The sequence below is a fragment of the Felis catus genome, chromosome A1 (assembly GCF_018350175.1).
Source record: "Felis catus isolate Fca126 chromosome A1, F.catus_Fca126_mat1.0, whole genome shotgun sequence".
Lineage (NCBI taxonomy): Eukaryota > Metazoa > Chordata > Mammalia > Carnivora > Felidae > Felis > Felis catus.
In genome coordinates this window covers 7,378,220-7,404,815 of record NC_058368.1, presented here as the reverse complement: position 1 = coordinate 7,404,815, position 26,596 = coordinate 7,378,220, and the positions used below count along the sequence as shown (strand labels likewise).

Below are 26,596 nucleotides of genomic sequence, written 5' to 3'. Positions count from 1 at the left end.
ATGTTAAAAAAAAAATTAAAAAAAATAAATAAACATTGGAAAAAAAGGAGTTATAATAGTAGCACATACTATGTGCCAGGCAGCAAATATCACAAAGTGGGGAAAAGAATCTGTTTCCCTTGCCTGCAGGTAAAGCCATCTGTCCATCACCCTTCTTGACAGCCCAGAGCCCCTCAGAATGGATTTTTGGATCAGTCTCTAGCTAGTGGCTAATCGAGGCCACGCGTATGAGGTGTCGTCTCAATGACCAGCCTGGCTATATCTGCTTCTGTCTCCCCTCTGGAATGTAATCTCTAGAAGGGCGGGGACTAGTGTGCCTTCTTCTAGAGTGCCTGACAGTTTGTAAGGGACCAGTAAAATTTGTTGAATGAATCAATGAATCAGATAGTCTGAGAGGGTATTCTATCCTTCAAGTAACAGTGTTTTTAATACCACAGCATAGGTCGTTCTCAATTGAATCTGTGCCCCATGTGGACAAACAACTTAAGGACAAGATAGCTTCCAGGGAACATTCTGGAACGTTATTATCCTTCCCAAGTACAGGATGCTAGCTTTTTTTTTTTTTTTTTTTTGCTTTGTTACTTAAAACAATTCTATCAGCTTTTCCTCAAAGGCTTCAGTTTCCATCCCTGAGACAGTTTTATTTTGTTTTGTTTTTAATTTTCGTGAACCTCGTTCTCCTACTTTATATTGCTGTTGTAGGTTAGAGTCCAGAGCTGAACTCAAGACACTAACAAATAGCTTATGTTCTGTTTAGAGAAAATGGGATATACTAAAATCCAAGTTGATAAAAACCTGTAGATATAGGCAAGGTTATGAGCACCTGAACTTGCAAAAGAATCATCCCTGAATTCTGGGAAGAAGCCAGTTCACCGGTATATTTAATGCATTATTCAAATCGTAAAACCTTGACTTATAATCACCTGAGGATATCGCAAACCCCTGGTCTTCTTCCAACCTCCACCCAGGAGATACATCGTGCAGACCAGACCTCATCCCATAGCCCCGAGACTCACTTGCTCTAGCAATCTGCCACATTAGCCAGGCTGCCTCCTCCAACCCCAGGACTTAGAATCACTTAGCTTCTCTGGTCATCTGTATAACGCCGTCCTCTTCTGAGGCTATTCTGAAAGTTGCCAGTGATGTGGGCAGCAGAGTGGCAGAAACGACTGGGGAGGTCACCTCTGAGCCGGGCTGCTATGACTTTCACGGGCCCTGGGCACTTTGGCTTTCGTGGGCCTCTTCTTCCATAAAAAAAAAATGTTTTTAATTATATTTTAGGACTGTGTTAGTATACAGGCAATATATTAACATATAGTAAAACAGTTTTTCAACCTAAAAGCTAATTGACTCTTCTGAGGTTAAAAGTAAGTAAAACATTTTCGTGGGTCCCTAAAAGCACTGTGGGCCCCCAACACTGTACCTGCTGTGCCTAATGGAGACGTTGGTCCTGCCTGTGAAGGGATGCTAAGACACACGATTTCTTTTACGACACATACTGAGGGTAGCAGCTAAGAGTTGGGACTTGGGAGTGAGATGCAGATTTGCACTGTGGCTCTGTACTATCCTGGCTGTGGGGCCTTGGGTAAGTTGCTTCACCTCTCTGAGTCTCACTTTTGCCATCTGAAAGTGGAGGAAATGATACGTCCTCAGTAGGTTTTGATGTAAAGGTTAAATACTTAACATAACGCTTGCCCACTGGGAAATACATGGTCCGTGGATGACAGAAATGGCAAAACACTCCAACTGAGCATTGTTCTTCAAAGTCTAACCCATCAGGGGTTCCTTCTGTTCCCTAAAAAGTGGAAGTAGAACGGATCCATGGTTTAGGGGGTTATGGGGCCATAGCAGAATTGACGAGGGGTGGGAGGGCGGGGAGCAGGAAGGCTGTTATGAAAGTCAGGGTTCGTCCCACCCCTCATCTTGCTAAATGCCACCAAAGAAATGGCCTAATGTAGCCCAACTGGTTATTTGGGGGACTTTCTTCCTTTCAGGCAAGGAAGGAGCAAGGCAAGATAGACCTAGAACCCCCTCTGTCTAGTTCTAGATTTGCTGGGGTCAAGTGCAGAGAGCTTGATTGTCTGGACAGGTTGCTTTGCCCAAAGCAGGGCCCAGGTAGCATTAGGCATGTGGCCGTGAGAATAATAATGCAGGCCCCGTTTTTAACTAATCCAATGAAGTGATTTTAAATGACAAGACCTGACCTTTTATATGACAGGTTCCAAGTTGCTTATGTGGTAAAACAAAACAAGAACAAAACAAAATCTCTGCCTCCCTAGCTTGAAATGCATGCAAATAGAGATTCAGTTGGGTGCGTAAGGTCCTTTAAAATGCAGATAACTATAGGATGTTTAGGGGCTATCAATCATTCACACCTTGGAGTGAGTTAATTTAGTGAGCCTGATGTTTCTTCAACACTTAACTGATATGTGCTGCTGAAGAGGAGCTTAGATAGGAGGGGGAGAAAGAGGGAGAGTGTATTTTGTTCCCTGGGTTACTATTTAGTGGAAGGAAGACTGGAGGTTTTCTGGATTGGGATCTTCCAAAGACCAGGAAGCACCAGACGGTATTGGGACCTGGAGAGGGGGGCATGGGGTGAATAGCAGGACACAGAGGACAGAAACAGAGAGAGAGATGCGGAAACCTTCTAACTTGGAATTCAAGCAAAACGGTGAAATCGGGGCCTTTAAGTGTTTTATGAAAGAATAAATTGTCGTTCCCTTGGATGCAGAGAACTTGCCTGTCAGCACTGCTCTGGATATTCTTTTTATATGACCTGGCAAACGTCAGGAAGCAACCTTTTCTCATCTCTCCATCAAATTCTTATGTTAATAAGTTGGTTTGAAAATACTATACTTCTTAATTGCTTGGTAGAATTTTAACAGGGCCTGCATGAAATACCTATACTTTCCCATGAATTCCCCTAAAGGAAAATATCCCTGGGGATTTACCTATTTGATTATAGTACATTCGTTTCGGATGATTGTTTATTTCGATACAAAAAATTCACCCACAATTCTCCTACCCAGCTTGAAAGGGAATCCCTACACTGGCCCAATGTCCTGACGGTGTGAAAATGAATGAGAAGGAGGAGTAAATGAGTAGGAGTCTAGCCCAGAAACCACGTTCTCTCCCCTGATCATCAAGATGAATAGTCCCGAGTATTTACTGTCACCTCGCAAGGGTAAACAGAGTCACTGCCTAACCTAGCTAAGTTGAGGTTGGAGGAAAGACACCCATTTGATGATTATTGAAAGAGCAAGGCTGTGTGTCGCAAGACATTTTCTCTTGTTCATTTGGCCTCTATTGCGTAAGAGGAATGTCTACGCTTCCTAGTATGTTTGTACCTGTACTTGGTGCTAATCTTGCTGAAGCTGTTCCATTTCTTCCCTGGCCCCAATATTTATGCATTAGAGTCCGTCCTCGTTGACTTCAATTGTCCCATATTTCTGCTGGGGTGTTCCAGGCTGGCGAGGCAAATTAACCACAGCCACAAATATACAGTGTGTTCTTTCTGAGGGTTTTCCTGTAAGATCTAAGCTAGCCATTTCCTTAAACTCGAAATCCCTTACGTGATAACGTGAGTAGCGTTATAGGTAAAAAGAAAGCAAAACGAGCCCCTTTCTGGACTTTTCCAGGAGATAGTGATAGGGGTATAAAGACACGGTTGGCTTGGAAACGTTTTTATTTGGCCTTAAAACACTTTTCTTCCAGACGAAAGCATACTTCTGTATCTAATTTGGACCCATTTTAAGGCTACTTAAAGGCTACCTACTCCGCAGGTGAGTCGGCCTCGTACGGAGTGGAAGGTGCAGCTTTGATGTCAGGGAGACCTGGGTTCGAATTTCAGTTTTGCTACTACTAACCAGCGCCTCTGAGTCTAGGTTTTTTTCAATCTTAGATTTTTTTTTTTTTTTAACGTATAATAGAGACACAGCACCCGAAATAGCCACTTCACAGAACTGCGGTGGAGATGATTTGAGATCAACCCCACAATACACGTTGGAAGTCACTCAAAAATATTAGCGTCCCCCTCGTGCTCAGATGTTGTTGGGTAAAAGCTTCCTTGGACTCATAGAAGCCTGAGAGGGATAAAGAGCTTTAAAAGAAGTTTTGGAAACCCTTTTTACCAGGCGCAAAGGAAGCATAAATTCAAGAAGCTGCAAGTTTGCTCAGAACTCACATGTGTACAGTGTCATTTGAGTTAAAATCCTTGAAAAAAACTCTTACATCCCAGCACATTTTTTTTGTTTTGTTTTCTGTTTTTGCTTTTTTTCTGAGAGAGAGAGAGAGAGAGAGAGAGAGACTCCCAAGCAGTCTTCATGACCAGCAGAGAGCCCAACACGGGGCTCCATCCCACGACTCTGGGATCATGACCTGAGCCGAAATCAAAAGTCAGACGCTCAACTAACTGAGCCACCCAGGCACCCCTGTCCCAGCACTTCTTAAACTTTAAGGTGTAGAGGAATCACCTGGGACTCTCATTAAAATGCAGATTGAGATTTAGTAGGACTGGGAACCTGGGGGGCTCAGTCGGTTGAGTTTCCAACTTCAGCTCGGGTCACGGCCTCGCAGTTCGTGAGTTCGAGCCCCGCATCGGGCTCTGGGCTAACAAACAGCTCAGAGCCTGGAGCCTGCTTTGGATTCTGTATCTCTCTCTCTCTCTCCCCCTCCCCTGCTCATGCTCTGCTTCTCTCTGTCTCTCAAAAATAAATAAATGTTAAAAAAAAAAAAAAGATCTTCCATTAGATTTAGTAGGACTGGGGTGGGGCCTAAGATTCTACCTTTCTAAGAAGCTTCTAGATGATCGAACCAGCTGGTGGCAGACCCGGTACCTACGTCCTCTACTTGTTCAGTCCACAAGACAGTTGTGCAGTGTCTAAAATACTGCCTGGCGGGGGAGGGGGAGGTCAGCCTATCATTATTATTGGATAAATGGAAAAATGTATCCTTGACACAGTTTTGTTCCCTATGATCCAAACTGGGACAAAACCGTCCTCACCTCCGAGGACGTGGTGAGTGCTGTCTCTCGCAGATCCACTGTGGGGAGACGGGTCACTTCAGAGCCGGCGGGGGTCATCCTCCACAGGCTTGCTGATGAGAGGCGGTCAGGTACGTGAGGGTATCAGAGCTGTGGCCTGGCCAGCTGGGTCCCTGGCATGGCCTGGCTTGCAGAGAAGATTGAAGAGGCCGATCTCCCGCTCCGAAGCCTCGAACCAGGCCACACGTCCCCACGGGGGGCACAACAACACTCAGTGGAAATGGAGAGGAGCCATCAGGGGCCTTTATTCTTTTTTTCTGGCGAACATAACCTTCTGCTCTCTGCCCAGGTGGACATTATGTCAGGCAGGCAGCGTCTAAGACGAATGCCCACAGGTTGCTAAACGTCCTGCGTGTGGCTCCCACGGTGCAGGGTGTTACTTCCCTGAGGGACGGAATTGCCCCACATTTGAACCAGAAGTGGGAGAGGTGTGGCCTATGTGGTGCGGAGAAGACAGAAAAGTGCGTCGGACAGAATGTGGACTCTGGGGTCAGCCAGAAGCCGCTTCCGGCCTCAGCTTTGTGGCAGTGAACACCTGTGTGGCTGCAGGCAGCACAGTGGCTCTCTGAGCCTCAGTTTTCTGATCTGTGAAATGGGGCTGCCTACAAATACAACCAGCAGAGTTGCTGTTGAGGAGTGGAGGTGCCGTGTTGTCGGATGGCACCTTAAGAGAACGGCACCTTTAATGTTAGGCGGTCTGGCTGGTTTCTGGAAGGCAGCACGCACTCAGATAGTCAGGCGAGCTCGCTTGGGTTACCCACCAGCATCGTAACCTGCAATCGCCCATCAGACACCGTCTTGACTCTCACGCCTGACAATCCTGCATTGTGGCCAACGGGAAGGTGGCCTGGGTCGGGTGCAGCCTCAGGCCGGTCACAGCCTGGTGCCCTCTTTGCTCCTGTACGGTTATAAGCCTTATGGGATTCGCCGAACATCCATAGCTAAGCAAGCTGAGCAGATCTGACGGTCCTTCTGCACTGTCCTTATGGACGGTCACTCAACCCCTGTTGCACCCACACCTTCCTGTTGGCCAACAGAAGAGGAAAAAAGTGTTTTCATTAACAGCCAGGGAAATCCGAGCCAACCTACAAAGTGACCCACCTGCTGAGTTCTTAAACTAGCCCTAAAAGAAAACAGAGTATAGGAAAAGACTTCAATGAGAATTGTTAAATATTCCAGCACTTAGCACACATCTTGTGAACAGAAAGATTAAGATAGTTTTGTCGAGTGCTGGAGCATTGTAACAGTTCCAATGTTGTCTACTGGTTTAGAAGATGTTTTGGGGACTGCTGGTAGGTAGTCTCAGGCATGCACTGAAGGACACCGACCCACTTACCGTCTAGAAATCACGCACACACCCAGTGCATTGGCTAATGCTAACCAGAACCCAAAGTAGAATAGAATAGAATAGAATAGAATAGAATAGAACAAAACAAAATAAAATAAAACAAAACAAAATAAAATAAAATAAAATAAAATAAAACAAAATAAAAAAAAAAAACAAAATAAAATAAAACAAAACAAAATAAAACAAAACAAAACAAAATAAAATAAAACAGAATAAAATAAAACAGAATAAAACAAAATAAAACAGAATAAAACAAAATAAAACAAAACAAAACAAAATAAAACAAAACAAAATAAAACAAAACAAAATAAAATAAAACAGAATAAAATAAAACAGAATAAAATAAAATAAAACAAAACAAAACAAAATAAAACGATAAAATAAAACAAGATAAAATAAAACAAAACAAAATAAAAAACAAAATAAAATGAAACAGAATAAAATAAAATAAAGCTTCAGCCTTTACTTTCATATAAAAAAAGCACTCATCACCCAGATTATTCACGATGCTTGATTTCAAAGCCGTCTCCCTGGCTATAATTCCAACAGCGTCAGAGAGGTAGGGTTTTGACCATAATTTTTCACGGCAGTGGAGACAACCGGAGAACCGCAAGTAATGATGACTTCTTCCCCCCTCCTGAGTTTTTTATCTGCTCTTCCCTCATTCTCAGCTTCCAAAGATAAATGTCCCTTGTCTCCAGTGAAGCAGGGTATGTCTTCTGCACACATTCTCGCAAATGAAAACGGGAGGTGGGTCCCACGGTCCTGGGTCCTCTCAGCTCAGTAGCAGGTGAATCATTCTGTTGCACGAGGACCCCACAGGGCACGTAGGCTACTGTCGCGATATGTGTTCCTATGTGATTAACGGGTATCGGGAGAAGGAAGGACGTACCTTCGAATGCTTTGTGAAAGAGGGAGATGTGATCGGGGGGACCACGTGCCTGGTGAGGGGTCTCTGCGAAGCCAGTGTCCGGAGAAGCAAGCTCTGTACCGACCTTGTGAGCCGTGCGGGGGTGCGCGGTACCTCCAGGGCTGGGAATCTTCCAGACCAGCGGCCTTCTCACAGACCCTCGCTTCCCAGCATCCACAGACCTTGACTTCAGGAATTCCTCCCACGCTCACCCCTACCTCTTCCTGCCCTGGGTGCCCCTGTGCACTTGGAGGCTGGGGGAGGAGGACGGGCGGATACCCTCTCGTGAAATAAACATTTTTGGGAAACCTCCAAATTGTTTCAAAATCAGCAGGACACATGAGCCAGCCACAATAGGTTCACTTTCATGTGGATGCTGGAGCGGGCAAGACTTCCAAGTAAAAACTCTGAATGTGAATTTAGCTAGTTTTGGATAAAGACGCCTTTCAGCGTCAATAAACACCATGAATGCAGCCGCAGTAGAGTTACAACTTAATGAGATGAGGGGAAGTGCACCGGGTCAGGCCTCACCTCCCAGCTTCTGTCATGCTAATCAGCTGGGCAGCCGGCAGCTGAAAAACTGCTGGCATTTTTATTTGCATTTCGTTTCCTTGGAAGGAAATTGACCCAGATGGTCCACAAAGGCCCTAGAAGGCTGGCAAGCAGTGTGGGGCTGCACACTTCTCAGAGAGCCTCCACTTGTCTGCCCATCCTTCTTTGAGCCTAGGGCATAAAGGATGAAAACAGCGTAAGGGAATTGATTTCATGATTTTTAGATAATTTCCCCAAGATTTCAGAAAGGACCTCAAAAACTAATTTAATCAGCCAGGAACTCAATAGTAATTAAGAGGAAGAAAAGCTGAGATAATGAAAGAGGTGGTGAGGACTTTGGCTGTTGCTGGTGGGAACCTTTCTTAATTAGGAAAAGTCTAAAATCTCAACGATGCTAAGGGAGACGAGCACAGGCTGAGAGAGCCAGTGGCCGGCGCCGCAGTCAGCCCATGATGGATTGCCCACGCGGTTCGTCTTCTGCAAAGAGCCCCAACAATTGGCCACAGAGGTGCCCTGCTTGGCATTTCTATGGGTATTTGCCTGAATCTTGAAGGTGGGGACCTCGGGGGGAGCCCAGGGTTTGTCTCCACCTAGTCCCCTTCCAAAGGGGGGCTCGTTCCCATCAGGTGAGACTCGCCCCTCATCATGGCTCTGCGATAATGTGGGATTTGGGAGCACAAGCAGGGGGGAGGGGGGCGGTCAGGTTGTCTGTGCCCAAATCCGGGCTTTGTCAGCAACTAGCTGTATGACCTTGGGTGAATTAGCCTTTAACCCTGCACCTCGGTGACCTTGGGTGTAAGACAGAGATAATGATAATACCCTCCCTATAGGGTCCTTGTGCCCCCAGATGAAATAAGGCACAGAAAGCGCTTAACCCAGGGCCAGGAACAGAAGTACAGCTAAACAAATGTCAACTATTGTTCTTGTTAACGTTAAATGGACATTCTCTTCAGGTCTTTAAGTAAAAATACCTCCTGGATCCATGAAAAATGGGTTGATATCAAAGCAATGGGTGCCCTCCCCGTCTTATTTTGGTGCCTACCTGGTACATAGGAGACATCCAATAAATATTGCTCGACTCAATGCATGAAACATCACGTGTCAAAGAGTAAGCGCATGTTTTGGGCCGGACGGTAGGGAAGGGGGAAGGAACCGAGGATCCGTTTCATGGAGCCATGCCCTCAGAAGCCAGCCTCCAGTGCCGGCCCCTCCTTGATGCAGTCCTTATCAGAGCTCCCCTCCAATCGTAGGAATTTTCTTCAAACGACTGCTACCAGTCCTTAGATCAAATGAACCGACTCAGGCTTACCCGTGCCCTGATCTGATTTTCTGACCCGAAAGCAAGTAGGGAAAGGATACCTAAATACACAGACAGGTCACGTCTTGGAGGATGTTGCAGGCATGAAGTGAAGCCAAGTGCCTGGGGGCTCGTTTCCTGGACCCTGCATTTCGGACTCCTTGTCTGCCCTGGGCGCTCATCCCTGGGCACTGGCCGTACGCTCTGTGGCTTTCAGCTTCACCACCTTCCCTCTGATTCTCTGACCTCCCTGGTCACATGCTCTTTCACCTCCACCCTACCCCCCACCCCCAGGACTGGAGCGACACCCCAGTCCTGGGCTCCTGCAAGAGGGTAAGCCTGGTTTGCTTGCCAGCTTCACCCCAGAGTTTTTCACTTCTAGCTTCGGTCTGCTTCCGCCTAACAGAGCGAGAGAGCGTCCCAGGCCTCCGCCCTAGTGAAATGCATCGTGATTTATGTCTAATCTTTATCTTCCGTGTAGGAAATCTAAGGGTCACTTTACTGTGGCAGTGTGAAACATTTATTCTCCACGAGTGCCAACCAAAGGCTCTCTGCACCAGAAAGAATGTCTGTAGATTGGCTTTCAGTGACAAACATCATCTCGTTGTCTTATACACATAAACCAACTTAAACCCTCTTATGCAAATCATGAGTTCCATGTGAAGACCCGGGAGTAGGCCAGGGATCTTAGAGGCTAGGAGGCATCCTGCCCTTGGGGATGTGCTGGGAGTGGGAACTTGAACTTGAGGCCTCTCTCTGCCACTCACCTCTGCTCTTCCCTGTGTAGTCCTTCATTCTTCTCTTGCTCTCTGCACAGTGTCTTCCTCTGTTGTTTTGATGCACAGGGTGGAAAATGGCCTCAAGTGGCCGCCAAATTGCTACAAGTCCAGGCACCCGGGAAGAACCCGACTCTCTTGATTCTAATTCCAGATTCAAAGGAAGGGACTCTTGACTGGCTCATTTGGGGCAAGCACTCACCTCATCCTCTAGAGAAGGGGTGGGGTCAAAGTGGCTGCCGAAGTTAATGAGTTAATATTTGCAAGGCACCCTTTACTTAGCACACAATGAGCATGATAACTAATTGAAACTAAAGGCTCGATTGATTTTAAAGGCTAGATAAAAGAGGGGCACCTCGGTGGCTTTGGCTCAGGTCCCGATCTCATGGTTCGTGAGTTTGAGCCTGGCATCAGGCTGGCTACTGTCGGCAGAGACCCCACTTCAGATCCCCTGTCCCCGTCCCTCTCTGCCCCTCCCCCGCTCTCTCTCTCTCTCTCTCAAAAATAAATAAACTTTAAAAAAAAACTTAGAAAAGAAAATGTTTCTCTTCACTCTTTCTCACCCCTCAAGAATGGGGCAGAGGAAGGGTCCAGGCAGACTATAGAGGCTGGGAACCAGCTTCCCTTTAGACCGTGGGCATTGGGACCAGGAATTACTCTCTACTGAATGTCAATGGAGAAAAGAAAAAACAGAGAAAAATACCCCAAATTGCTCTTCACAGCCTCCTGAGGATGTGTTCCACAAGTAACCCAGCATTCTAGGTCGGCAGGGCTAGGTGAGGCTGCAACCCGGTGAGCCTGGGGAATCTGTGTCCGTCCTCTAAGACTTGGAGGAATTTCCATGGGAGGAGTGGGGGGAGGGAGGGGGAGGTCGTGGGATGGGGGGAGGGCGGGAATTCAGGTGCACACTCTTGAAAGGGAGCCTGGCCAATGATTGAGCTAATTCCCCTGGGGCCATCTGAGTTCTGCAAGTAGGGGCTGTACCTCCCAGTAAGGACACTGTTGGTGGGAGGGAGCCTGGGCAGGCACTTGTCCCAAAGAGAGTAGCATTTCAAAGTGCCATGGTGAAGACAGGCTTTACATTAGACACCTGATTCTAAAGGCTAGATAAAAGAAGGGAGCCTGGGTGCCTTCGGCTCAAGTCCCGATCTCATGGTTCGTGAGTCTCAGCCCTGCATCAGGCTGTCTCCTTAATTTCTCGGGGACTGTACTTAGAGGCAAGGAGAAAGCTGACAGAATGAGAACCCTAAGGCAGTGATTCTCAACCAGGAGTGATTTTGCCTGCCTCCAGGATGGGGAGCTCTCCAGGAGCACTTGGCCATGTCTGGAGATATTCTTTGTTTGTCACAGTGGGGGAGGGTATGCTAGTGATCTGGTGGGTAGAGGCTAGGGATACTGCCAAACGTCCCTCAGTGGCCACGATATGCTCCCACAACAAAGAATTATCTGGCCCAAATGTCAATGATGCTGAGGTTGAGGACCCTTGGTGTGGGGAAGGTCTTCCGCTTGAAAGACTTGTCAGCACGGGTCGTAAAGGTGGCCTGGTGGCGGTGTTGGCAAAGGATGCTGACAAAGATGACGAAGTCAGCGCTGGCTGAGGGGTTGGCCAAGGTGGCGGCCATGTGGTTAAGCATACAGACTTTGTCGACAGCTGTTGAGGATTTGTACCTCACCTTCGTTAAGTAGTTGGGTGACCTTGGGGAAATTATTTAACCTGCCCGAGCATCAGCTGCGTATACAAGGGGAGTGATAGTAATACTTTCGCACGGGGCTGTTGTGAAGAGTAAATGGTATGACGCACAGCAGCGTGTTCATCACTGGGAACCGCTACCTCCGCTGGAATCTGCAGCGGAGTTTTCCTTCAAGAAGCAATGGCGGGTGGTGGAGCAGCTGGGATGGGAACCTGAGCACAGGGGATGGAGCCAACTAGAGTCTGAGAAAGAGATGCCGAAGCTGCATTCTTTTCCTTGGTGGCCTGCAAAATGAGAAATGGGAGGGTGGTAAGAGGACTTAGTCACTGCCCCAGAGGACCAAAGGGTCCCAGTTGGGTTGGACATCAAGGCTGGTCAATGAAGGCATCCTTGTGAGGTAGGGATTCATCCAGATCTCAGTCCAGGAGTAAGAAGGGACCATTGGTGGCACTTTACCGTCTCCTCTGGGTCTCTCTTCTCCCGGGGAAGTTTGAGGTACCTTTCTGGAGCTCCCCCGCCCCTCCGCCTTGGATCGGCCCCCGTGTTCACCTAGTGAGCCACTAGATGGTGTCTTAAGCGGGATCAAGACACTTCCTAGCCAGGCTGCCGGTGATGCGGCTGGAACACCACCTGAAAGTGGGAAGGAATGTTGGCATTACTTTCAGGATCCCTGACAGACCCCACTTTTCAGTCCTAGTTGCATCAGACACAAAGTCCAGCATGTATGAACAAGTGTGGTTTACGTTTCTCGAGTGGTGGATTGTAGAAACATCCCCAAGACGACGTCGGAAGTTTTGAAAGGGGACTCCATAGAACTTTGGAAGCATCTTCACATATCAGATTTCTTCACATATGAGATTTCTTCCCATATCAGATTTCTAAAGAAAGTGGGGTTTTTCTTCAAATCAGAAGAGAGGGGCTGCTCTTGCTGGTGTTGTTTGTTGAGAGGCCCAGCCGGCAGCTCTGGCAGAGGCCTTTGGAACAAGGGAGCAAAGGGCCAGCTACTCGGCAGAGGTCCCCGGCTCTTGTGGAAGCTACAGAGCATCAAACTGCGTGCCTCTTTCTCCAGAGGTGCAAGGGCAGTTTCTGGAGAGGAGGATTTGAATTGTGGCTAAAACGCATCTCTGCGTCAGTAACCCTCACAAAGTGCCAACTCATCCGTGGTTTCAAAGGCGCCGACGACCAGCAACTCCAAAAAGGCCTTTGGCAATGCAGAGAGAAGCAGAGACTTTCACGTCATAGTCCTGGAATTGCATCCAAATGTGGGCATGCATGTTGGGGTTAAGGAGCTTAAGGTAGTGAGTCTGGCCACGTTGGCCTGGATGCAGCAAATAATAGCAGGGTCATTTACAGTGAAAGGCTTTCAGGGGGCTCGGACCACATGAGAGAACAGGAAACTATCTTTAATTCTTTCTGTTAATAAAGCCAGTTCTGGAGGGTTGCCTGCGTGGCTCAGTCGGTTAGGCGGCCGACTTCGGCTCAGGTCATGATCTCGCGGTCTGTGAGTTCGAGCCCCGCGTCGGGCTCTGTGCTGACGGCTCAGAGCCTGGAGCCTGCTTCGGATTCTGCGCCTCCCTCTCTCTCTCTGCCCCTCCCCTCCTCACGCTCTGTCTCTCAAAAATAAATAAATGTTTAAAAAAAATTTTTTTTTTGGGGCGCCTGGGTGGCGCAGTCGGTTCAGCGTCCGACTTCAGCCAGGTCACGATCTCGCGGTCCGTGAGTTCGAGCCCCGCGTCGGGCTCTGGGCTGATGGCTCAGAGCCTGGAGCCTGTTTCCGATTCTGTGTCTCCCTCTCTCTCTGCCCCTCCCCCGTTCATGCTCTGTCTCTCTCTGTCCCAAAAATAAATAAATGTTGAAAAAAAAATTAAAAAAAAATTTTTTTTTAATAAAGCCAATTCTGGAGGAGGACAACAAGGAGGAAGAGGAAAAGGAGGAAACATTTCTACAAGCCTGTAGAAAAATGTAAGGCTGCAGAGTTAGCAATTAGACCCCCACATCTGGCAGATACTACCATCTGGTGGCCTTATGAGGTAGGGAGCAGCTGGGTCCCAAATGCCGAACTTGGGTCTCTCTCAGCCAAAGTTGCGGGGTCCAGCAGAGCACGCTTGTTCAGCATTTGGTTGTGTACCAGAAGATGGGCTGGGTCTCCAAGGAAGCACATCAGGTCCCCAAAAGCCAAGAGTTTGCAGCAGGAAAGGTGGGGAATGACCCAAGGGCTTTAGTACGAACCACCCTCGTCCTTGCGGAAATCGACTCCACTTAGGTGGGCAACCTGACTGTCTTCCACAGGAGCAGTAAGGGCACCAGTGTGCCAGATGGGAGATTGATGGAGTGGGGTGACAGGCTTTGTGGCCATCAAAGAGGAGAACCAGGTCACTAAAGTGCAATCAAGGTTTTCTGTGGTCACCATTTATTCTACTCGGAAATTCAAGGCCTTTCGTCATGTCCTCTGGAGCATGGGGATCTCACATGGCTCTTCAGGAAGCAGGGGTTGTGCTGTTACCAGTAGAATCCCTCAAGAAGACTGTATGAGTGATGGATGAGGCATGTCCTGATCTAGTCGAAACAGTGGAGGTGGTGGCGCTTGCAAGGACTGACCCTAGCTTCTTCCAAGATCTGTCTCTTTATTGCTGTGAGGAGACTGGCTAGAACTAGGTAGTTCACTGGGATTCCCATTTGATTGGCCTAGAGAGAGAAAAGCAAGTGAACTCCAGCCTCCTTCTCTCTTCCAGTGCTTTCTTCTAGGGAACTTCATTGCCTGAGCCCTAATTTTATTTACAGGATCATTAGTGCCTGAGAAGCAGAAGGGAGTCTGAAGGAGAACCCAATGACTATGGCAACAGTGTCTTCCTTCCTTCCTTCCTTCCTTCCTTCCTTCCTTCCTTCCTTCCTTCCTTCCTTCTTTCCTTCCCTCCCTCCTTTCTTCCTTCCTTCCTTTCTTTTCTTCCTTCCTCTCTCCCTCCCTCCATCCCTCCTTTTCTTTCTTTCTTTCTTTCTTTCTTTCTTTCTTTCTTTCTTTCTTTCTTTCTTCTTTCTTTCACCTTAATATATATTAAAAAGTATAAAGAATTAAAAAAGAAGAGGAACTGTATTCTTTTCATGCTACTCTGAGCATCCAGGCTTTTCCCATACAAGGGTCCCATGTCCAGATGAGAGCTGCCTGTGCCCCCGCCTCCTGAGTGTTGGCTGTAAGGAGACTCTTGACACGGCAGCAGTGTTTTCTTGACACAAGTGGGGTGTTGCGATGGCATCCTCCTCCAGTCTCTTTGCTCTTACGTTTCTCCAGTTATAGTAGAGAAAAAATCCAGCAAGATCCAAATGTGCAGAGATTCCCACACTTAGTTGGATGAAGACTGAATAGGACACAGTGTGATTGGAGCCGTTTGTCCTGGATTACTTACTACAAGGATTTCGTATTTCAGGGCATTAAATCCACAGAGTATTACCTGGTGACAATATTTGATAGGGATAAAGGAAAAAAACCAAGGTTTGTCCGCTTGTTTTATCAGCTAGGAAGGATACCCCAGTTATCCCCGGAGGTGGGTGCATTTCAGTGTCATGGAGAAGGTATTTAGGGACCAGAGGGCACTTGTATGTCTTTGCCAAGGTGAGCAGCAGGTGTGGTTAAAGTCCTAGACCTACAGGATGGAATTGGTGTCTAGTCTCCCTGAGACACTGGGAATGTTGATGGGCCTCCATCACTGTGCTCTACAATGAACATAAATCATGAAGGATCTCGCGAGGGAATAATCTTATCTAGAAAACAGAATAAGAGATATGCTTTTAATTGCGCAAGTGTTTTTTAGCATTCCAATCTGTGTTAATATCTGTCAGTCCCCCTAAAACAAGACTTTTCCCCCTGTTGCTCATCATTATGAATGTTTCCTATACTATTTAACAAATGAAAATAATCCGTTAAACTGGGGCCTTAGTGTGGACTGAATGTTGATGTCCTCCTCCCCAAATTCACATGTTGAAGCTAGAGCCCCCGGTAGGAAAGTTTCAGGAGGTGGGGCCTTTGGGGGGTAATTAGGCTTAGATGGGGTCATAAGGGTGGACCCTCCATGAATGAAAGTCACTAGAGAATTTGCTTCCTCTCTCTGCTCTCTGCCATGTGTGAATATAATGAGACACCGGTGGTCTGCAACCAGGAAGAGAGCTTTTACCCGATTCCTACCTTGCTGGTACACTGATCTCAGACCTAGACCACCTGGTCTATAGTGTTTTTGTTATAGCAGCCTGAATGGACTAAGACAGGCCTCTCCTAGGGGTCTGTAATGGGGGCTATTTATTACTCCTCTGATTCATACGGAAGCTGAAGGCCTAGGCATAGCAGTACCCATTGACGCCCATCCTCAACGTATGTCTTAACTCTTTGGTCCAGGCCTTCATTTTCTCATGTATGAAAATCAGGTTGTATGATCGTATGGGTGTATTGTTTTGAAGACAGGAAAAAAAAAAGGAGCAGAATTATGTAGCACCAAGCACTAGTTTCAGAGTCAGACCTCGAATCTCAATATATATCAGTTTTCTTCATTCACTTCTGTTTGTCTGCCTATCTGCCATATATCCATCTTTCTTTCCTTCCTCCCTCTTTCTTTTTGTCTCTTCCTTCCGTAAATATTTATTGAGCATCATGATATTTATTAACTGTACTTCCTTCCTCTTCAGATCATTGCTGGCTTCTGCCCTTTATCCCTCAACTTGTTTTATTCTGCCTCATAGCCAGAAGTCTCTGAAGTTCTCAGCATAAAACATGAGGGCTCTAACACTCCGGTAGAGTCTCAGGACCAAGAATACTGAGTCCATACCGGATTGTAGAGCCTTCTGTCGTATTATATGCAGGACTTTCTGCTTTTTTACGGACTAGCGACAGACTAGGAGAAAGACAGGAGACAATAGGGATTCGGGGCCTGAAATAATCACTTCTTATTAAAAAAGTAGTCAATCTTCCCCAAATGTGCTTATGCTTTAGAAGGAACCCAAGAATCACCCTGCATGTGACCATGTTGAAAACAAGAGGGATGTAAATAAATATTTGGGCTTTTCAGCGACTCTTCAGTGTCTCGTGGATGTGGTGATCAGACCTCTTTTTGTTTCTTAACCAGAAGTATGCAGGTTTCAGCAGAGATGCTCACGATGTTCTTAAAGGCAAGATAACTGGATAACAATTGCACTGCTAGGCAGATTCGCAGCTGCATAACCACTGTGCCCAAAGAGCATTAATTAATGGATCCATTCATTCATCATTACTTGTGGATGTACATTGTATTCGTTCGGATTCTTTGCCTCTAAGCTAGAGAAATTTACTATGGCTAACCTAGCAAAAGAAGAATTTACTGGATGGCTAGCGAATTAAAGAAAGGATTGGAAAATCGGATGCCAGGGACTTTGGAGCGGAAACTAAAGGACAATTATCTTCAGCACTGTCTCCAGGAGATGGCTCTGCTTTAACCATTTTCCATTCTGTATCCCTGCTCACGATCCACATTCCCCAGAAAGAAAGTCTCAGTTGCCAAGCTTAAACTAGAAGGGGCACAGGGGCAATTTGTGATTCACATTCCATAGGGAATGAGGGAGGGTAGTTCTCCACAAAAGAGATACTGTTAGGCAATACTAGAGGATAGAAGGAATGTCGGGTAGGCAAAAACAAACTCCACATAGAAGGAAGTTTCCAGTGAGAAACCATAAGGCTCTGTCCCTGATCGTGACCTGTTCTACACTTAATCACGGCCTGGGATGGAGACACTGGTGGTAGACCTTGACTATGGACATGGCCCAAAGCTGAAGAGAGAGCTAATGATGTGAATGGCTGAGTTGAGTTGTGGAAGATCTTATAGGCCATGACATATGGAGAAGTCCTAGATTAATGTTAAACAATGATTCCATGCTCTCTCAAACTCCCATCAGCAGTATCCCTACTGGTGAAACACTAGAGACATTCCCATCAAAATCAGAAACAACAAGCAAAAGTGTATTGTTATTTAACACTGTTCCGAAATTTCTGGCCAACACTGGGAAATTGGCACCTGCCAACACACTACACTGTGCAGTTCCAAGGAGCATTATTCATACAAGTCTACATGCATGGTGCTCTTGGAGTTGTGTCATTGTGCCTACGTGTCTGTTCATGGCAACCCTGGAAACCGAAGTACAACTATTGGAAGGAAGAAGGAAAATTCTCATATACGTAGGTGATGTAATTTCCACTTAGAAAATGCATGAACTGGATGGAAAACTATCAAAATGAATAAAATCATGCACCTAGGTGGCGTGATATGTTGTATATAAAAACCGAAGTGGGAGGGGGACGGATGAAATAGGTGAAGGGGATTAAAACACACCCAGAGGAGCACTAAGTAATATGAAGAATTGTTGGATCGCTGTATTATACCCTCGAGGCTAATTTAACATCATAGGTTAATTATACTAGAATTAAAAAAAAAAATGAGTGAGTTCCTGATATCCAAGGCACAGCATGGTGATTATAGTTGACATTACTGTCAATGTATTTCCAAGTTGCTGACAGACTAGATCTTAAACATTCCTACCACAAAAAAGAAATGATCATTACGTGGCAGTAGAGACGTGCCAGCTAATGCTACAGTGGGAATCATATCGCAATACATAAATGTGTTAAATCAACAGGTTGGATGCCTTAAAGTTACACAGTGTTATGTGTCCATCGTATTTCAATAAAAAGTAATAAGAGGATTAGAATGGTTTTAACAGATGGTATTTTTATACCAAAAATAATAAATTAGAGCATATAATGGGGATAAAATCCATTTGTGTTGAAAACAAACTTCTCCCCAACGTGCACACACACACACACACACACACACACACACAGACACACGCACACTCTAAGTATAATCTTAACAAGAAATGTGTAGGATTAATATGGAAAATAATTAACTCCACAACTCTTTACTCAGAGATATAAAGGACAACATGAGCAGATGATGAGATGCTATAGACAGTATTTGTGTCCCCTCCCAATTCATGACTTGAAACTTATTCTCCCAATGTGATGGTTGGGGGAGGGGGGGCTTTGGATTGATTAACAAAATTAATCACTTGAAAGTGAACAATTCAGTGACAATTTGGTACATTTACAGTGTTGTGCAACCATCACTTGTAATTCCAAAATGTTTTCATCACCCTAAAAGGAAACCCTGGGTCCCTTAAACAGTTCCTCCGTCCCTTAGCCCCTGGAAACCACCGATCAATCTACTTGATATCTCTATGGATTCGTTTTCTGGCTATTTCATATGAATGGAATCATACAATAGGTAGCCTTCTGTGTCTGACTTCTTTCATTAGGCAGGTTTTCAAGGTTCAACCCTGTTGTACTTCATGAATTTTCATGGCTGAAACACATTCCATTGTATGTATATGCCACAATTTATTTATCCATTATCTGTCGGACATTTAGGCTGTTTCCGTTTTTGGGCTAGTGTGAAAAGTGCTACTTTGAATTTGTGTGTACCTGTATTTGTTTGAGTATATGTTTTCAATTCTTTGAGGTATATATCTAAGAACGGAATTGCTAGGTCGTATGGTAATTGTATATGTAACTTCTTAAGAAACCAGCAAACTGTTTTCCATAGCAGCTGAACCATTTTACATTCCCACCAGCAATGTACAGGGGTTCTCATTTCTCCATATCCTCATCAACCCTTGTTATTTTCCATTATCGTTGTTTATTAATTGTAGCGATCCTAGTGGGTGTGAAGTGATACCTTGCTGTGGTTTTGATGTGTATTTCCCTAGTTACTAACAATGTTGAGCATCTTTTCATGTGCTGGTTGGCGATTCGTGTATCTTTTCTGAAGAAGTATATTCAGATCCTTTGCCTATATTTCAATGACAAATTGAAGTTGTCTTTTTATTGTTGAATTGTAAGAGTTCTTTTTATGTTCTGGAAACAAGTCCCTTCTCAGATAACTAACTTGTAAATATTTCTCCCATTATGTAGATTGTCTTTTCATTTTCTTGATAGTGTCTTTTCATGTACAAAACCTTTTGTTTATTTATTATTATTGAATGTTTATTTACTTTTGAGAGAGAGAGAGAGACAGAGTGCAAGGGAGGGGGGGCAGAGAGAGAGGGGGAATAGACACAGAATCTGAAGCAGGCTCCAGGCTTCGAGCTGTCAACACAGAGCCAAACTCAGGGCTTGAACCCACGAACTGTGAGATCGTGAACTGAGCCAAAGTTGGATGTTTAACTGGCTGAGTCACCCACGCACCCTAATGTACAAAACCTTTAAATTTTGATGAAGTTCAGTTTATTTATTTTTTCTTTTTTTGCATGGGCTTTTGTGTCATATCTAAGGATCCATTCTTAAATCCAAGGCCATGAAGATTTACCCCTATGTTTTCTTTTAAGAGTGACGGTTGACTTTGACTATAGGACTCTATGACAGCTTTTTCAACCCTTCCTTAGGCTCCAGGGCAGTCCAGGATGCTTCCGTCCTAACCTTCCCTCCCCTCTTCACTCAAGATCAGATTTGCCTCATGGTCTGATAGCCCTCCCAGCCTTCCCTAACTCCTCAATTTCTCTCACTTCCGTTAACGATATTCTTGTACATTCTTGCCAGTCTTGGTAGTGGCATCTCAGAGGATCCAGACTGAAACAAGATTGAAATATTTGTCTATCTAAATACTGGGAGATATGGCGAAACTTGTCAATATTTACCAAAAGTAGTATCAATTTCATTTCCAGGATTCAATCTCCAGCAAAACAGGTAATCAGAGATGCAAACAAAATTTAAGCCTATGTAGGGGGCTGTTCCAAATAATCCTAAGTTGTGGTTTAGAGCCTGGCATTCTGCTGAGCATCTAGCCGTGGCTGGTGTCCTGATCTTTTCTTCCATATATTTTATACAAGTTGTTGTGGTGGGGAGGGATAGTAACTCTTGGGAGATTGAGTGCTTTGACGTCTGGGCCAGAGGCTGATGACAGGGAAGATGGAGGAAGATATACTCTCCCTTTCTGTATGAGATGTGTCCCCTGGAGTCATTCACAGAGAGGCTGGAGGGGACCACTGTCACCTCACGCAATGGACACACTGAGACCACAGCGCCGCTGGCAGGGGTCAGCTTGTCACAGGGGACACCATCAGTGATGGTTGTGTTGAAGACCCTCTCTTAAAGGACTTGTGAGTAAACAGACACCCTTCGGGAAGACAAAAACGGAAAAAAGTGGCCCCAAGCACATGTAAATCACCCCGGAGTCTCCCAGAAGACTTTAAGATTTTTTTAAAAGTAATCTCCATATCCAATGTAGGGCTCAAAATGTACAACTCTGAGAGTAAGAGTTGCATGTTCCACCAACTGAGCCAGCCCAGCGTCCCTCCCAGGCTAACGAGAGGTTCACGGCCGAGGACCAGCTGACAGGGGCTATGGAGCCTCCAGGATGAGGTTATACTGTTAGTTTTAGGGTTCTTCTGGCCTCAAATAACAGAAAGCCTATCCTAGCTGTCTCTGGCATTAAGGACTCCCTCCGACCCAGACCCTGACTCCAGCTTTTTCCTCTCCCTTTCTCCCCTTGGAAACTGGTTCATTTGTTCCTAATCATCTGAAAGCTCCCAGTGACTTACCCAGTAAACCTACATAAATAAAGTGAGGGACGGATCACAGAGCTAGAACTTGCATATGGTATCTCATGGATACTCTCTAGGAAAATAAGCAAGTGGCTGTTCCTTTGCCTGTCCAGGTTAATAATATCTGCCTCTTCTTAGAATGATTTGAGATTATATGAACATCCGAAAGGGCTGTTGATAAGCTAACTAATACTATGGAGCTAAATACCTAACCTTTATAAAAAATGTGGACTTGTAACTACTGTATGACAAGTCAATAAAAGGAATAGGACAGAGGATATTTGGAAAGCAGTCTCACTGCCTTTGGCCAACAAGCAAAGAACATGCTAGGAGTCACTATTATCCTATTCTTAGTAAAGCTATTCTGTGGTTCTACCTGTACACTAATCGGCAGTTGGGAGGAATGGATTGCCATGTGAAGGACAGCTACAGACTTCAGTACCTTGTGCTGGGCAGAGACAGATACAAGTAAAGGATTCCATGCAAATGAAGACCCTCGTGAATGGTACAAACGAGAAAAATATTTGCCTGGTCCCATTTAGGTTGGGGAGAGGAGATACATTTGGAGGACTTCTGTTATTTCAGATGTCTTCAGTGTGGGGCTAAAGGGCTTCAGCTTGGTTTCTCCACCATTCTCCTGGTTCTACCTCCCTTCTGTGCTATCTCATCTGGTGTGGGACTGCTGAGAAAGGGATGTGCCTTCCTTTTCTGAATGTCGTTATGTCTCAGGCGAAAAAAAGACGACGCTCTTTTTTCTAGGAGTAAGAAAAGGTTTTCCAGAAGCCCCAGCTGATGTTTTCCCCGTATTCTGTTGGCCAGAACCAGATCTCAAAGTACTGCCCTACCCATTGGCTTGCTGAGGGTGGGATTTACTTCCACTTAATGTAGGGAAGGGCAGGATCGTTGAATAAAAACAGAGATCTATTAAGGAAAGGGAAAAATGGATTTAGGTAGGCTATCGGTGGAGTTTGGTAAATGACTACCTTTAATCCTATCTCATTTGGGGCTCGGAAATACGGGTTATACATTCATGACCTGACCAAACATCCAAAATAACTTAAATGTATGCTGGGATGATGGCAACCGCTTCTTTAAAGTGGCCCCTCTCTTCCACATTTGCCTCCCTACCGTCTGTTTATTCTCCGCAAAGTAACCAAAGTCATGCGTATAAAATATAAATGAGACCTCATCCCTCCATTGCTCAAAACCTTCCGCTATCTCTCCGTTCATTAGGAATAATATCAATATTAAAAATAGTACTGATGATACTAACTAGCATCCTTTGCCCACTGGGCCTACGCCATCTGGCTCCAGCCTTTTAAATAAATTAATTTAAAAAATAAATTTCTTCCATTGGAATGGTAACTCTTTGAGGACAAAGACTTGACCTGTCGTGTTTACTGCTATATTGCCGATACCTAATACACAGTCGGTGCTCAATGAATACATTTGAATGTTCCAAAGGGGAGTTATTATAGATATAATGGTACATACATGGGGTGGAAAATTATGTGAAAGCTGTTTCTTTTTTTTTTTCAACGTTTATTTATTTTTGGGACAGAGAGAGAGCATGAACGGGGGAGGGGCAGAGAGAGAGGGAGACACGGAATCGGAAACAGGCTCCAGGCTCTGAGCCATCAGCCCAGAGCCTGACGCGGGGCTCGAACTCACAGACCGTGAGATCGTGACCTGGCTGAAGTCGGACGCTTAACCGACTGCGCCACTCAGGCGCCCCAAGCTGTTTCTTTTTTTAATGTTTATTTATTTATTTTGAGAGAGAAAGCACGAGCGGGGGAGGGGCAGAGAGCGGGGGTGAGAGAGAACCTCAAGCAGGCTCTGCGCTGACAGATGCAGGGCTCAATCCCACGAACCATGACCTGAGCTGAAATCAAGAGTTGGATGCTTAACTGACTGAGCCACCCAGGCGCCCCTGAAAGATGTTTCTCTTGAATTTCTAACAAGGTGGGAAAACATTATAATAAAATGCCGAGTGAAACGTCGCCCTTTACAAGTCCAAGTTATGGTACGATTCCAATTTGTTAGGTAGATAGATAGGTGACAGGGCTCAAACAGAGTGACTTTTAATGTTGTTTTAATGCTTATTTATTTTTGAGAGAGACAGAGCACAAGCGGGGAGGGGCAGAGAAGGAGATGCAGAATCCAAAGAAGGTTCCAGGGCACAGAGCCCGACGCGGGGTTGAACCAACAAACCTCGAGATCATGACCTGGGCTGAAGTGGGACGCTTAACGAACTGAGCCACCCAGGCGCCCCCAAAACAGAGTGAATTTTAACAGTGGCTCTCTCAGTCTTCTAGCATTGTAGCTAATTTTTATTTTCCATGAAATACTTTCCTATATTAAAATTTGTTTCTACCAAAGATATGTATGATTTTATGATCAGAGTAAAATAAATAAGCAATATTTTTGTAAAAATTAACTGCATAAATACTGGTTGGGGATCTCCTGCCTTTCAGGCTATAGTCCTGCTGTGTAATTCTGACCCTGACCACCCAGAGTTAGTGCAGACTCAAGGGTTCGTCAACAAGACCAACTTCATTTCAGATACCGGCTGCCAGTTCGGAGGTCCCCAGGCCACCCACACTTCTGACCAACTGACTACCAGTCTGGGGGTTCCCACCATCCCGTCGGGTTTGATAATTCGCTAGAATAACGCTCAGAACTTAGGAAAGTACTATGCTTACAATTACAGTTTCATCGTGAGGGATACAAATCAGGACCAGTCAAAGGAAGGGACACTTAGGGTGAGGTCTTTAGAGGGTCCTGAACACAGAGTTTCCCTGCTTCTCCCTGTGGAATCACCATCCATCACTCTTCCTGGCACATGGATGTTTTCTCCTTCCATGAAACTCACCCAGGCCTCAGTGTGCAGAGATTTCATAATGTTCGAAGTTTTCAGTGAGATCTCCTTATTGGCATGATTGATGGAGGCATTGGCCACAAGATCGCATTCAGTCTCTGGCCTCCTCCCACGGGAAGTCCTGGTGATGCAAGTTCCCAACCTTCTAATCGTGTGATTGGTCTTTCTGGCACGAACAGTCCCATCCTGAGTCGCCTCATTAGCACCAGCTCAGGTGTGGTGGTGGGGGGGGCCCACCATGAACAAGAAGACACTTCTGTCTACTCAAGAAATTCTAAGATTTAGAGGCTGTCTCCTAGACACCAAGGACAAAGGCCGAATTCTTTATTCTACAGCACAGACACATCATATAGGAAGTTCTGGGGGGGGGGGTTAGGTCCCTAGTATGAGTCTGCAGTGTTTTATGGCAGCCAAAGACAATAAAAATAACAAAACCAAAATTAATGTTGGCTTGCAACGTTGGAAACATAGTGTATTAGCTTGCTCCGGCAGCCATAACAAAGTACCACAGACGGGGGGTGCTTAAACAACAGAAATCTATTCCCTCACAGTTCTGGAAGCTTGTGATCAAGGTTTTGGCAGAGTTGCTGTCTTCTGAGGCCTTGTCCTGACTTGTAGATGGCAGTCTTCTCTCTGTGTCTTCGCATGGCTTTCTGTGTGTCTGTGTCCAAATTTCCCCTTCTTAAAGGGACACCCACAATGTCGGGTTAGGGCCCACCCTAATGGTCTCATTTTAACAAAATCATCTTTTAAAACATCTTATATCCCCAATACATGCACATCCTGAGGTATTGGGGGTTAAGACGTCAACTTATGAATTTTTTTGGGGGGGGGCCCAATGCAGCCCATAACACTCCACTCTCCAGCCCCTCAAAACTCATGTCTTTCTCACATGCAACATACATCCACCCCATCCTGATAACCCAAAAAGTCAGCCCATTCTAGCATTAACAGCTCTAAGTCCATGAATCTCATCTGAATCTCATTCTGTGGGTGAGAATCCAGACACAATTCATCCTGGGGTAAAATTCCTCTTTCTCCGTGAACCCGTGGAACCAGACAATAAATTACGTGCTTCCAAAATACAATGGGGGACAGGCATAAGAGAGACATTTCTGTTCTAAATGGGAAAAATCAGCAAGAAGAAATAGGTCATGAGTCCCAACTAAGTCCAGAACTTAGCAGGGCAAAGCCCATTAGATTTTAAGGCTCAAGAACTATCTTCCTTGGTTCCATGATCTGTCCTCCAGGCCCCTGGGGTGGTGTTGCTTTTGGGCAGACAAGGGCAGTGGCCCGGCCCCTCTGGAACTGAGGAGGAGAGAGTCTTAGGCCTGAGTTTTTTGAATTAATGATTAATAAAGAAGGATGCTAACAGATCCAGAGATGCCCTCCGTGTTTTAATTCAGCTGTGGGAAGAGAAGAAACTGCCTTTTGAACACAAGGTCGTATGCCTCCCACGGAGGGCCATAAATTAAGACCCAAAGTCCCAGTTGCCCCGTCTCTGAAAAACTCAAAATCGTTCCAGGAAAAAATAGGACCTGTGGAAAAAAATGTAAAGAAAGGCAGGAACGTTCCAGAGATGTTAAATATCAATACCGGTTTTGTCCTAAGAGGGGATGAAAAGACCACAGTCCTCAGGTAAGCAGAGCTGAATAGGCAGAGTCGGGGCACAGGGTGGTGGCCCTGATCACGCCCCTCCTGGCTCATCTTAGTACCCTGTGTCCAGTGGTAGGAAACATATTGTGGGGACAGCGTGATGCCTGGGTACGATTTCTGCAAGGGTGAGCATAGGATTAACAGTTCGCTTTCTTGGCCTACCTTCATGACTTCTACTATTGACATCTTTCCCAAGAGATGCATTTTTATTCTATTTTAAAAGCTAGCCTCGGGAAAATATCTCTTATCCGACAACCATAACCCCTAATGAGGGCTCACCGATACTTAATTTAATGTGTCCTTCTGTGCCACATTCTCAGTCACATTCACAGATTCACAAGACGGGTGATTGGAAGGGGCTTACCCCAAGTGTCCCTCAGAGTGTGGGCTTTGTCATTCCACAGGTCTGCTTCTCTGCGGCTATTTGCTACGTGACCGTAGAAAGCTACCTGACCTCTGAGGCTCCACTTCCACATCTAGAAGTTGAGGGTAACAGGATCTGCTTCAACAACGGTGCTGTGTTATTATACTGTCATAGGACCAACAATTAGGAGCGAGCTTTCTGGGCACCGAGATAGTTTCCTCTGACTCTCGAGAACTCCGCTCTGGAAGTGTTGAGATTTCTCCCCCTGTGTGCACTCACTGGGCCTTTTGCGTCCTTCTCGGTTCGACACAGAGCCCCAAAGTATTCGTTCAGCTCCGTCTTCCTGGGGGCATCTCATTTCCGTGAGCTCCGCGCCTCCTCAACCACATCTCACGTCCTGGCCCAATTGTGTTGACAGAATTCACTGGGGGGAAATATCATCAGAATTGTGGTATTCCATAAGTGTTAGCAACA

General features: G+C 45.7%; 1 long non-coding RNA gene across 1 annotated transcript; it reads right to left on the bottom strand.

Annotated features, from left to right (window-relative positions):
- On the bottom strand, positions 1 to 26,596 carry LOC123382340. Its single transcript, XR_006590606.1, has 3 exons — positions 24,097 to 26,596; positions 5,003 to 6,064; positions 1 to 1,244 (listed from the first exon to the last, which is right to left on the bottom strand). It is a non-coding gene; the product is annotated as an uncharacterized LOC123382340 (long non-coding RNA).